At 42.7% G+C, this 13,241-nt stretch overlaps 1 long non-coding RNA gene across 1 annotated transcript; it reads left to right on the top strand.

Annotated features, from left to right (window-relative positions):
* The first annotated feature begins 12,652 nt into the window (after positions 1 to 12,652).
* Positions 12,653 to 12,913, top strand: LOC132469672 (uncharacterized). The gene is made up of 2 exons (XR_009528467.1): positions 12,653 to 12,697; positions 12,751 to 12,913. It is a non-coding gene; the product is annotated as an uncharacterized LOC132469672 (long non-coding RNA).
* Positions 12,914 to 13,241: the final 328 nt, after the last annotated feature.

Consider the following 13,241-nt stretch of genomic DNA (forward strand, 5'->3'; position numbering starts at 1 on the left):
GACAACATAGCAAGAGGGAAATGAGAACAACAAACATCAAAACATGCTAGCCAGCTAACTTTTTTATTATTTGCTCACCACAGAACGTTGGCATATATTTCTCCCTTTTGAAGGATGAAAGAAGGCCGGTGGATAGTGCGGCAGCAACAATAGGCGGTACTCCAACGAAGCCACAGGACACACTGCATTGCCCGGTTGCTCAAACATAAATCCCCACAGGCCTTGTTTTCCGCTGGCATGTGTGAGATTCCAATTTGATGGATTCAAATTTTTTGGTCAACGTAGTGTTCTTCTGACCGTTGACGTCCTTCTGGTTGATTAATGATTTAAGTTTCAGTCTGCGTTTCTGCTCTTTCGCTTTGCAAAACATGAACAGCTGCACATCAAACCAGAATTGGTTCACAAGACCCTCAGGTGGGACTGGATTCAGTGGCCGAGAGTACCTGCTTTTCTGGAAGTCTGCCTCTGTTAAAACCTGATGGTGGCATCTTTTGACGTGTCCTTCGCTGCAAATTGTTTTGACTACTTGAGCGAATACGTGGTTGCTAGTACTAAACCCTGAGTCTTTCAATAGACCAGGATGATATGCTGTCTGGGGTTCCTTGATACAACCTTTGAACCCCTCTCAGAGGCCAACCTATCAGCTGAAACCACTGTTCAGCTCTCCTGTTTTCACAGTGGCATACAATTGTCTGAGAACCTGGTTACAATATCTAAAGTAATAGCCAGAACTGCATTAACACGCCAGCTCTGAAAACATTGAATGGAACAATTGGTCTGATTAACGGTCCGGGGTATATTTATCCTCTATCCTGTCCAACTCTCATCTTCACTCACTGAATAAATCAGCATTAACAACGGAACATGGCTTTTTTTAGTTTGCCAACCTTGAGATTGGCAGTGCATTTTGAATTGTATGAGGTCAACAGGGAGTGTTACGGTATACAACGGCTTTGGGCCAATCGCAATCTAGGACCAGAGCTATCGGTTTTAAAAGGTTTCATTTGACGCTGTGTTGAGTACTCTTTAATCACTTACTGGAATTCAATAAAATGTTTTGATTTGACCATGCTGCCTCTGCCTGGAGGATCGAAGCACTTGTCATTTGAATGCACTTGACATGTTTGTTATGTATTCAGCCACAAGCGAAAAGCAATTATAATACTAAACGCATTATTGCAAATATTTAGCATTATGGCCGGATGCCATTTCTTTCCAGATCATTATCACAGCCAAACACCCACGTGGTTTGGACAAATGAATACAAATTCAATTCTGATGCGTCAATGTATATGGAATCGAATCCTGCATCATGGCATGGGATTGTGGGCTTGAATACAAATAAAAAAATTGTTAGCAGTTCAGGTGTCGTTCCTTCTCCCCATTATTGAATTTGAAAATGCATTTCAGGACAAATTAAAACACTGAAATGTTTGAGAAATCCTACTGTATACTTCAGGAAATTTAGTTTACAATTTTTCCACTGATCTGTAATGGCAATATAATTAAATGGTTGACCTTGATTTACGTTACAATTTAGAAATATAGTTTAAATACTTATACATAGAATAGTTTTGTGTGTGTAAATATATATATATATATATATCTATGTATATACAGTATATATGTGTATACGTTTGTATATATTTATATATGTGTATACGTTTGTGTATATATTTATATATGTGTATACGTTTGTATATATATATATATATATATATATATATATTAGGGGTGTAACGATGCATGTGTGTGGCCGGTACGGAAGTCACGGTTCGGTGCATGGATTTACACAGAGAATACACGGTATAAAATTAAATAAAACTGGCATACAAATTAATTAATGTAATGCGGAACTAATGTTAGATACGCGTGTTCTTCAGGGACAGCAAAATGCGCGTTTCCACCGGAGGGTGCGGGTCGGTTCAGTTCGCTAAGGTGCGGCACGGATCGCGTTTCCACCGCCAAAAGTGGGCGTAACCCGTGACTGATGCTGCGTTTTATTATCCATCCGTCTCGGAGGTCGCCCGTTTTCCTCGGACGGCAAACTCGCCATCTCGGTTGAACTCAGTGGTGACCGAGCAAAATTCAGAGACAGAATTCAAGATGGCTGCGCCCAGTGTGACTTGAAGCATGAACTGTTTTCATTGTGCTTGGACCGCTTTGGTGGTTTAAATGGCAATTTCCATCACTCGTATTACTGCAATACCTTACTGTGTCCGTATCTCTGTGTATGGCCTATAGCCTACCTTTTTTGGAGCGCCTGGTACTCTGCCAATGCTACCGCGACAACAGCTTTCCGGGTGGCGTTCATGTTTTCCTCCAACGACCGAGTGAAATAATAAAACGCTTGAAGTGTGTGCGTGGCGTCAGATCCGAGATCCGAGTCGGTTCGCAGAGAATACTAATGCGAACCGTACCGCACCCTGCAGTGGAAACGCGCCATTATGGTGCGTTTCCACTGCAGGGTGCGGTACGGTTCGGTTCGCAAAGGTGCGGTACGGATTGCATTTCCACCGCCAAAAGTGGCTGTGACCCGGACTGAGCCGTACTCGTTTTGCCCTCGTCTTCAATACTCCTCCGTTGGGGTACTGAGACGCCTGAAAGGGTGCCGGAAAATTCGAGCGACACACCCCCTCCGTTGATTGGTCGACAGAATCGTCACTTCTGGGCGACGTGGGGATAAAAACAACAAACAGTAGCCTCGAGGTATTATTATTCCATGGTAGCTCTTGGTTTAATGTATCGTGTTCAACTTTTCCATTGTTTTTATTGAGCAGGCTACACTGTGTTGCGCTGCTATGATGTCACGATGTTTACGTAGCTGCCGCAGCGATCAACATCCAGCCTACCATAAAGGGTACTGTCGGCGGTGGAAACGCGACCTCGGACTAGGGATGGGCATTCGATTAAGTTGTCTTAGTCGATCGTCGGGAGAATTAACGATAAATTAGTCTATTAATCGTTAATATTTTACATTAAAATTAAAGAAGAAAATTATATTCAAAATGAAATAAATTCAAATGCAGTGTGTTTTCCTCATTGGGATCTTTCTCATTAGATGATCAACTCGGTTAAACCAGATCCGTTCAATAGTTATGCGCTACTCTGCTCTAAGCAACGGAGCATGCAGCTCGAAGCCGGTGCTCATAAACATAACTAAAAATAAACACAACCCTAGTTTCTCCCCAAAATAATAATAATAATATCAAAAAAACAATCATGTTATAACTTAACCAACCAGTCTATGGATTTTTGTTCAGAAAGATGAGCATGTTGACATGCTCTGGGGTCAGACGCGACCGCAGCCTGGTGACCGTCAGTCCAGCCGCCGAAAACACCTCTCTTAAAAATAAGAATTTCAGCGGCGGCGGTCATATTTCAGCAGCGGTGTGCCGCTGCTGCTAGGTGCATGTTGGGGAAACACTGCATAAAAAGGAATTGTTCTCTGCATTTCTGTTTTTTCTTTTCCCTTCATTGTACCGAACTCGTACCAAACCGTGATGTCGGAACCGAACCGTGACTTCAGTGTACCGTTACAACCCTAATATGTATATATGTAAATATATGTATATATATTAGGGGTGTAACGGTACACAAAAGTCACGGTTCGGTGCGTACCTAGGTTTTGAAGTCACGGTACGGTACAGGACGGTACGATTCCTAGTTAAGGAAAAATAAAAATGCTTGTTTGTCAACAACGGAGAATGTCCGTAGCTCAGCAGCATTGAAAACACCAATAAACTTGGTTATGGCATTTGCATTTCTGAATTCCCAGACAGGGGTTATTGAAATAGTGTTTTGAGCTGAGTTTGCACAACTCAATTCTTTTCACAGCAACGGTGATAGTAACACCTGAAAGTTGCCTTTTCAAATGCGTGTGCTGTACGTAGACACGGAGAGCCCTCTCCATAGCCGGAAAACCTGTCGGAGACCCTCTCCGTAACTTACGTGCACATCCAATATTTTTTAACTATCCGTCGACGCAATGGACCTATTGGTCGACGCAACGGAGACGGCAAGGGCTGTGATTGGTCCTCTAACAAAATCATTTCCGGAATCAATTCTCCGGTTTGACTTTGCACCTTTTTACTTTGTACATTGCTTACTTTGCACCTTAAGGACCAATAAAACACCAAATAAGATTTGAAACGCTTTGGAAGTTCATTTCCAACACTGCTTACATGGTTTGTAGTCAACATATAAGATCGATCGGGTGGCGAATTGCATTGCGTATCCGACATCCCGATGGAGAGCTGCTGAGGGTTCACTGTAGTTACAGAGTCGGAGTAGTTTGCTTTGGCTAAACGGTCAGGGGGAAACTCCTATTTCAAGTTTTAATTTCCGCATCGCAAAACAAGCCTTTACATTCACCATATTAACGCTATGTACGCCACATTTACGCACCGCGGTCCACCTCAGTGACTACACCAAAGTGCCTGTACCGTGACGGTTAGGAACAAATAGGTGTATCGTTTCACCCCTAATTTATACACATATATATGTGCATATATATGTAAATATATATATATGTGTATAGACAACCCGGAATCATACGTTAATCTATTGGATCGTGTCCCAGAGCACGATTGTCCGACTTTTTTCGTGCCTCGCAGAACGAAATGTAAAGTAGGTACGCATGGCTTACTGGTAGCATCGTAGGCGTCGATTACGGGGGGGACGGGGGGGACATGTCCCCCCCACTATTTGAAATACGAATTTTGTCCACCACTTTTAAAAATGTGCAAACCAATTGCGACTGAAAAAATCCCCACATACTCAACTGAAATCATGCGATAGGCGCGCACCAAGACATCATTTATTAGATAGGCCTACCTAATAAACCGTACTTGGAACACACAAGACCGGAACGCATAGGATCTTGTCGCCCGTTGCGTTTGGTGTGAATGCACTGGAGAAGTTTCAAGACAGACAGCCAAAATTAACATTTTTATTCAGAAAATAGGCGGTCCTTTTGCTTCCTATAAAAAGCATGTTTGTGACACTGGATAACGATATGGATACATCATCTAGCCTGCATGTGGAGGGCCACATAAGGTAAGAAATTGGTTTACGTAAACTTTGCTGCTGGTTCTGTTTGCTCGTGATGACCTGGCCAAAGGTTACCCACGGTCCTAAGCGATTGTGATCTGATTCTGGTTGGTGCTCCAGCTAGTATGCATTGTATATATAGATTGCAGGTAGTAGCAGCTACACACGTGCGATTGCTATGCCAATGTGGTTAAAGTTGTTTTGTCTGATTGAGATATGTGACGACTTGGAGTCTGGTAGGCCTATCCTGACGTAAATATGTTCTCGCATAACCTGTGTGATTATCCTAAACTGTAGGGGATTTTATTTGCGGGAAATTTGCTTATGATGTTGTAATGAGTGATGTCTACATTGGTCCTTCACAAGTGTTTACTGGTGGTCAGGATTTGGCAGATCCAATTCTCCTCTGGGCGCTTGTTTTTTTCTTCTTTTTTTAATGCAGCATAACATATGCTACCAGCAGCCCTTGCTCGTCTTCAAAAGGCTGATGCTCAGTACCTCGTTTCATTTCGTACCCCCTTTACAGTCTGGCATTGTTGTCTGGTAAACTTTGTTGATGTCAGGATAAGTGTTAAATTGCCAAAACTGTTCTTTATCCTGTGTGTATTAGTATTACATATACCGAGCCAATACCCTGGTGTTTCCAACGCCGTTTTACAAAACAAGCCAAAACACAAACATGGTTTTCAACTTTTATTGTTCGAATAGGATTTTCAACACCTGACAATACACTGTAGAGCATATTGCAATGCAGTGTTGAACGGATGAATAGCTTACATAAGGGTACCCAGCACTTTTCAAACCACACTCAAGCTTATGGTTATTGTCCCGACCACTTCTAAAAACAAACTGACGCCCTTGGGTAGCATTACTAGCAATCGACTGTATTGCTGGCCCTGTTTGCTAATGAATAATGGCAAATCTCCAGCGTGGGCTGTTCATGGTTTCCCTGATGTGAAAAATCTTGATAGGGCAACCAAACGCCATGACTAGTGTCAAGTTCACGTTGGTGCTGCGATGCGACTTTCCTTGCTAGGCACCATGCCTATAGATCAGGTTGAATCTAGAATAATGTTCTCGTTCTTTTACTAGTTTGTTACTCTGACCGTTCTGTTTGATATTGTGGAACTGGTGAGGAAAGGGTGAAGAGCATGATGCATTTTAAATGGCATCACTTTTGGTCAGTCTTTTCTTAAAACAATTGTTACTGAAAATAAACATAGCTAAATTACAACCAATAACTTCAGCCATTGAGGGCAAAAATAGGCCCAGATTTTTTAATTTACTTTTACAAATCAAGAGTAGGCCTGATTTGAAAATTGGGCTTTGCATCCTTTCCTTCTGCCCTTGTAGTCCATTTCAAATACATGCTGCCCACCAGCTTTCAAATTACAGTGATGCCACTGGTGGCTTTGTATCAAATTTATTCACATAACTATCCCTCAATACTATTTTGTAGTTCATCAAAACACCCTGAAACAACTTGAGTCTCACATTCTTATGCCACCATACAACAACAGTGCAAGCAGGCCAATGGCAACCAAGCGGGCAGTCCTTCCTCCCTAACTTTAAAAACTACCAGCCGCCACTGATAGATATATATATATATATATATATATATATATATATATATATATATATATATATATATATATATATATATATATATATATATATATATATATATATATATATATATATATATATATATATATATATATATATATATATATATATATATATATATATATATATATATATTGTGGCAACCCGGCTCGTGGTGAGTGCACCGCCCGTCCAATAAACGCTCAAAAACGGGGTGAACGAAAAAGCCAACAAGGCACTTTTAATCAAACAAAAAGTAACTCTTACAAAAATAGAGCAAAAGCCAACTCTGGCAGTGTCCAACGACTGGTTACGTTGGGTGGCTACTAGGGGTGTAACGGTACACGTATTTGAACCGAACCGTCACGGTACAGGCACTTCGGTGCGGTTACAGAGGTGTACCGCGGTCCGTAAATGTGGCGTACATAGCGTTAATATGGCGAATGTAAAGGCTTGTTTTGCGGTGCGGAACTTAAAACTTGAAGTCGGAGTTCCCCCCGGACCGTTTAGCCTTATTAGGCTCGGCTCGCACGTGCGCGAACTCGTAGTAGCAGTAGCAGAGCGCGATCGCGACTGTGTGTGGATTGATGTCTACTAGCGAACTGAGAGCGAACTGCATGGCGAGCGACAACAGAAAACCGGAGCTTGAAGATGCCCCCCTGTCATTTAAATCCCAAGTGTGGGAGAACTTTGGATTCCAGGTTAATTATCACAATGGGGAAAGACGAGTGGACAAGTCAAAAGCTGTGTGCAGACATTGTTCAACAGCGATCGTCTATGCAAATGAGAACACATCGAACTTGCACAAATTTTCGCCCCCGGTACAATTTTAACGTGACGGCACCATCCAGGTGTTACTGTCACCGCTGCAAAATGAAAAAAAGTTGTTCAAATCGTTCAAACCCAGCTCCCTACACTATTTAATCAACCCCTACACCTGTCTGGGAATTCAGAACGGGCAAATGCCATCACCAGGTCTATTGGTGTTTTCATTGCCTCTGACCTACGAGAGGCAATGAAAACACCAATAGATTATAAAATACATAAGCTGTAATTTAAGTTAAGGCTGCAGTTGCACTTTTATTTAATGATTGATTATATTTATGAGAACTTCAGAGCTTTAGAGAGCTGCAGGAATATGTTACAAACTCTTTGTTTACATACCAGCTTAAAGAGCCTAGACTGAGCATTAAAACTGGATTTTTCATTAATTTTATGTTAAGGTTATTGGAGAATTGCATCATTTTATTTGTATGTTTCATACTGACAGCTAAAACTGTTGTTTAATTCGTTACTAATTAAACTTATGTTCGTTCTGTCAAGCAATCCGTTTTTTCACCATAACTATGAACCGAACCGTCCTGTACCGTACCGTGACTTCAAAACCGAGGTACGTACCGAACCGTGACTGTTGTGTACCGTTACACCCCTAGTGGCTACACCTCGACGACGACGACGACGACTGGTCTCTCCTCGTGTGTGGATCAGGGAGACCCAGACTGAGGGGAGAAACCTGCTTTTAAAGCCTGTCTTCCTCCTATTCCCCAGGTGTCCCCACTTCCCTTTAAGTGGCTGTCGGCCATGCACCTCTTGGCTCCCTCTGTAGGCAGCCTGAGGTAAATGGCGTCCACCACTACCCCTCTCGGTCGTCTGGGTCTTGGTGCTGGGGCTGGGTTGCCACAATATATATATATATATTAGGGATGCACCGATATGAAAATTTTGACCGATACCGATATCCGATATTAAAATTGCTGTTACGGCCGATAACCGATATTTACCGATATCGGTATAAAAACAAGTTTCTATGATGATTTTGTATACTGAAGAACATGTAAACACTGTGAATATGCTTTTCTTGCTGCACCTTTACCCCATTTCGGCAAATCTGACCATCTAGCAATAATACTAAGGCCTGCATACATCAAGAGGCTCAAGGCGAGACCAGTCACAATTAAAACTGTTAACACCTGGACTGACAATGCACAGGCGAGTCTGCAGGGCTGCCTGGAGGCCACAGACTGGAACATCTTCAGAGATGCCACAGACAACATCCACGACTACACAGAGACTGTGAGCGACTACATCAGCTGGTGCACGTCTATATGTGCACCCCCAAGATCTGTGCGTGTGTTCCCTAACCAAAAACCTTGGTTTAATGGGGACATTAAACAAAACATCAGAATTAGACGAGAGGCCTTCAAGTCAGGAGATCAAGAGGAATATAAGAGAGCCCGGTATGACCTTGAGAGGTCCATCACAGCTGCAAAAAGGGCCCACTCCCAAAAACTTGAAAGCCTCTACCTGAACAACAACACGCGCAGCATGTGGAAGGGAATCCAGGCAGCTACGAATTACAGGACTACCATGACGACCCCAGACACCCGAGATGCCACCCTTCCAGACCGCCTTAATAACTTTTATGCCAGGTTCGACAGGCTGAACACAGACACTCCCTCAAAAGCCCCCTGTGACTCCATGGACACTGCCTTCCAGGTTACACACGCACAGGTTCTGAGGGCTCTGAAGCAGGTGAACCCCCATAAGGCTATGGGACCAGACGGCGTTCATCCAAGAGTCTTGAAGGCCTGTGGGGAACAACTAGTGGGTGTGTATGCTGACATTTTCAATCTGTCCCTATCCCAGGCAGTAGTCCCCAGAGTATTTAAATCATCCATAATCATACCGGTTCCAAAAAAGCCTAATTCATCCACGCTGAATGACTTAAGGCCGGTGGCGCTAACTTCAGCCCCCATGAAGTGCCTAGAAAAGCTGGTTCTTACCCACATAAACGACACAGTATCGGACACTGTCGACCCATCCCAGTTTGCCTATCGCCCCAACCGATCAGTGGATGACGCGGTGGCCATAGCCCTACATCACACTTTGCAACACCTGGACAACAGCAGAACATCTGTCAGAATGCTTTTCCTGGACTATAGCTCTGCCTTCAACACCATCCGCCCGGGCAAGCTGATTGGTAAACTGACGGACCTTGGTGTCCCGACTCCCACCTGTAACTGGATCCTAGATTTCCTGATTGAAAGACCACAGGTGGTGAGAGTGGGGAGGCGGGTGTCTGCTGAGCTCATAGTCAGTACAGGTTCACCACAGGGCTGCTGCCTCAGTCCCAAACTCTTCACCCTGTACACGCATGATTGTGCCTCTACACACGATAACACCATTGTCATCAAATACGCTGAGGACACCACCATCCTGGGCCTCATCAAGGGGGGTGACGAGTCAGGCTACAGGAGTGTGATAGAGGATATTCTCATCTATGGAGAGGAGAATGACCTCATCCTCAACGTAGCCAAAACAAGAGAGGTGATAGCAGACTTCAGAAGGAGTCCTGCCCCCCTACAGCCCCTTACCATCCAAGGGACTGAGGTGGAGAGGGCGGACAACCACCGATTCCTGGGACTGCAGGTGATGTCTGACCTGAGCTGGTCTCTTAACACTGCTGCCACAGTGAAAAAAGCCCAGCAGCGGCTGTATTTCATCAGACTGCTCAGGAAATCGGGACTAAACCAGCGTCCTCTCACCCTGGCCTACAGTGGACTTGTAGAGAGCATTCTCACTTCAGGTATCACTGTCTGGTACGGGAATACCACACAGGCAGAGAGGAGGGCACTCCAAAGGGTCATAAAGACTGCTGAAAGGATTACTGGGACCATACTTCCCTCCATGGACTTTATTTACAGTCAGCGCTGTCGGAAAAGGGCAGTGAGAATCATTAGAGACTCCCTCCACCCAGCTCACCCTCTACTCATTAACAAACATTGCAAATACAGACTCAGACACAGTAGAGCGGACAGTGTCATCACACACACAACAAGATTCTTCAATAGCTTCTTCCCTGCAACAGTGCGACTGATGGCATTAACAGAGAACATCTGAAAAATACAATGTGCAATATTGTATTTTACTTATTTATTTTATTTATTTATTTGAATATATATATACTCACCACCCTACCCCCACTTCCTACCTGCAATAACGCTGCTACATGTGGTTATACAGTATGGTTGCACTGCTGAATTCAATTTAATTTAATATGTATATTTTTAAATTTTAAATTGTGGTGCTCTCTGCAATGCAATGCACAACATGCAATTTATCCTTATCTTAATTTTTAAAAACTCTTTATACTTTTTTATTATTACTATTTATTGTGCTCCTCTCTCTCTCTCTCGATCTCTCTCTCGATCTCTCTCTTAATTGTATTAATACTGTACTTGACTTGGGAAGCCCTGCACAAGAATTCCAATGTGTTTGAACTGTCTGGTTTATGCACAAATGGGCGAATAAAAACCTTTGAATCTTTGAATCCTTTGAATATGAAAAAGTTATTTCTTTCTTTATTTTCAAATACTTCGAAATACATTGTTTCTTCAACAAGTTACAGGGCATCCATAACAAACACAAGTTACTAACAGTGTTAGTTTTAGGCTACTTTTACAACTTGCATCTATGAAAAAGTTTGGATCATAAATCACAATAACGATCACAAATCAAAATATCTTGACAAGGTTTTATAACTTAAATCAAATTTGCCAATATTCATGGAAACCAGACACCTGTCTAATAATTTACAAAAAGTGTTTCAAGTTTATGTCAATTTCAACTCAAATCTGTGAAATAGGCTAAATCAAATATATCAAGGGAGGTTGGTTGTAGTCTTTTCACTCGGTTCTAGCCCTACTACTGTTGATCGAAAAGACTACTACCAAAAATAAACATATCCGGTTCCGGTTTCTGTTTCAATAGGATTACGGAACGCCAAATAAAACACAACAGAAACTGTATTTCGCTACGATACTTGATTAGATTAGATTTCTTTATTGTCCTTGTTCAACAGAGTTAATCAACGAAATTAAGTTTAGAACATTGATGATGTTGTTCATACCGGAATTGTCCTTTAAACATGCGCTGATCACGTGAACGCACAACTTTTTTTTTATCAGCCGATCCGCGGATCACTTGCGTCCCGAACCGTGAGGGTTGATCCGTACGGATCACGGGAAACCCGTGAACCGTTTGCACCACTAGTGGTGTTGAATGATTTGACACGGCATCCTCCGTGTGTAACAGGGTGTGTTATATCCTTTAAATTATAATTACACAATTGCCTTTGTTTTTCTGTATTACCTGAAGTTTAGCTTTCCATGCCGCCTTAAGCTCTATTTTATTTATTTTTTTGATTTGGCTCCACCTCCTTCTATACTCCCGCCCACATTCTAGAGAACCCGATAAGTTTCCCGCGCCCCCTGCCCTCTTCCCTTTGTTGCGATACCCTTGGGAAGAGGTGTGTACATTTATATTGTAATCAAATCTTTGACCATCTTATAATTTATCATTATTTATATTAGTTATTTTGATTATATATTGTTTAATTGGAAGTCTGGGGTTTATAATCATCCATAGATATTAGATAGATTTCTGTGTTATGGGGAACTTTGTGTATGTGTGTATTCAGGTATGTCTTTTATTCCTTTTATTTCAATCATTTCTGTGGTAATATTGTATGTAGTGGCCCTTTGTTGCGATACCCTTGGGAAGAGAGTTGGAGTAAGGGCACAAGGGCTAAGGAAGCTATTTGTGTATGTGTGTATTCAGATCGAATAAATGGACGTCGGAGTGCCCGAGTCCAGACACATCGTGGGTCACGTCATTCATTAAATAGAAAGAAACACAACGCAGAACGAACCGGTCACACTTGGTGCCGTTCAGGGGCGGATCTACTGGGGTGGCATGGGGTGGCAACTGCCACCCTAAAAAAAGCCTTGCCACCCCAGCTGCCACCCCAGTTGGCAGCGCAAAATTCATTTTTTTTTTTTTTTTTACAAGACATTTACAAAAGCGAGTTTCAAAAGTCCGACTGCAAGTGAATGCAACCAGGAAATATTGCCCCATCCCGCCTGCCCCCCCCCCCCCCTCCCCGAGACTCCCGCCGGCAATGATTTTGAATACAAGGAAGGCGCGAGAGTCCTCCAAACGAACGAAGCAAGCGGCGCGGCAGAGAGACTACATTCTTGAGGTAATACTGATCAACCGTCTATCTATAAAGAAATTATAATAATTAGAAAAGAGCAGGGCTGAGTATTACAGAAACATCATAGTTAAAGACTTAAGTTAAGATTGGAATGCCTTATAGCTGCATAGCAGGCGCGTGCCGTATGGGCAGGTGGGGCGGCGAACTCCCTGCAAAAGCATTCTCCCAAAAAAATAGTTCCTCAGTAAATCATTGCTCCAAGTTTATTTTTAATAATGTGATTGTCACATTAACTGTCTATAGTTTCTGTAGGCTTTCCGACTATTTTTGTTCTGTTGATATCAAATTGATGGTGACGATTCTAGTTGAGTTTAACGTGTCATGCAATGTGGGGCGGCGGAGCTCAACGACCGCGTCCCTCCGTATGTTTCTCGCATAACCCTGCAGGCTGCAATAAGAATTGCAATCCGCGCTAAAGACGCGCTAACAAACACAAACCCTTCTACACTCAGCTGGTTTTCCTGACCGTTGACTTCATGTGCCTCCTTTTGTATCAACAGTCATTCGATTTGATTATATTAAACTTTAT

The sequence above is a fragment of the Gadus macrocephalus genome, chromosome 12 (genome assembly GCF_031168955.1).
Source record: "Gadus macrocephalus chromosome 12, ASM3116895v1".
NCBI lineage: Eukaryota > Metazoa > Chordata > Actinopteri > Gadiformes > Gadidae > Gadus > Gadus macrocephalus.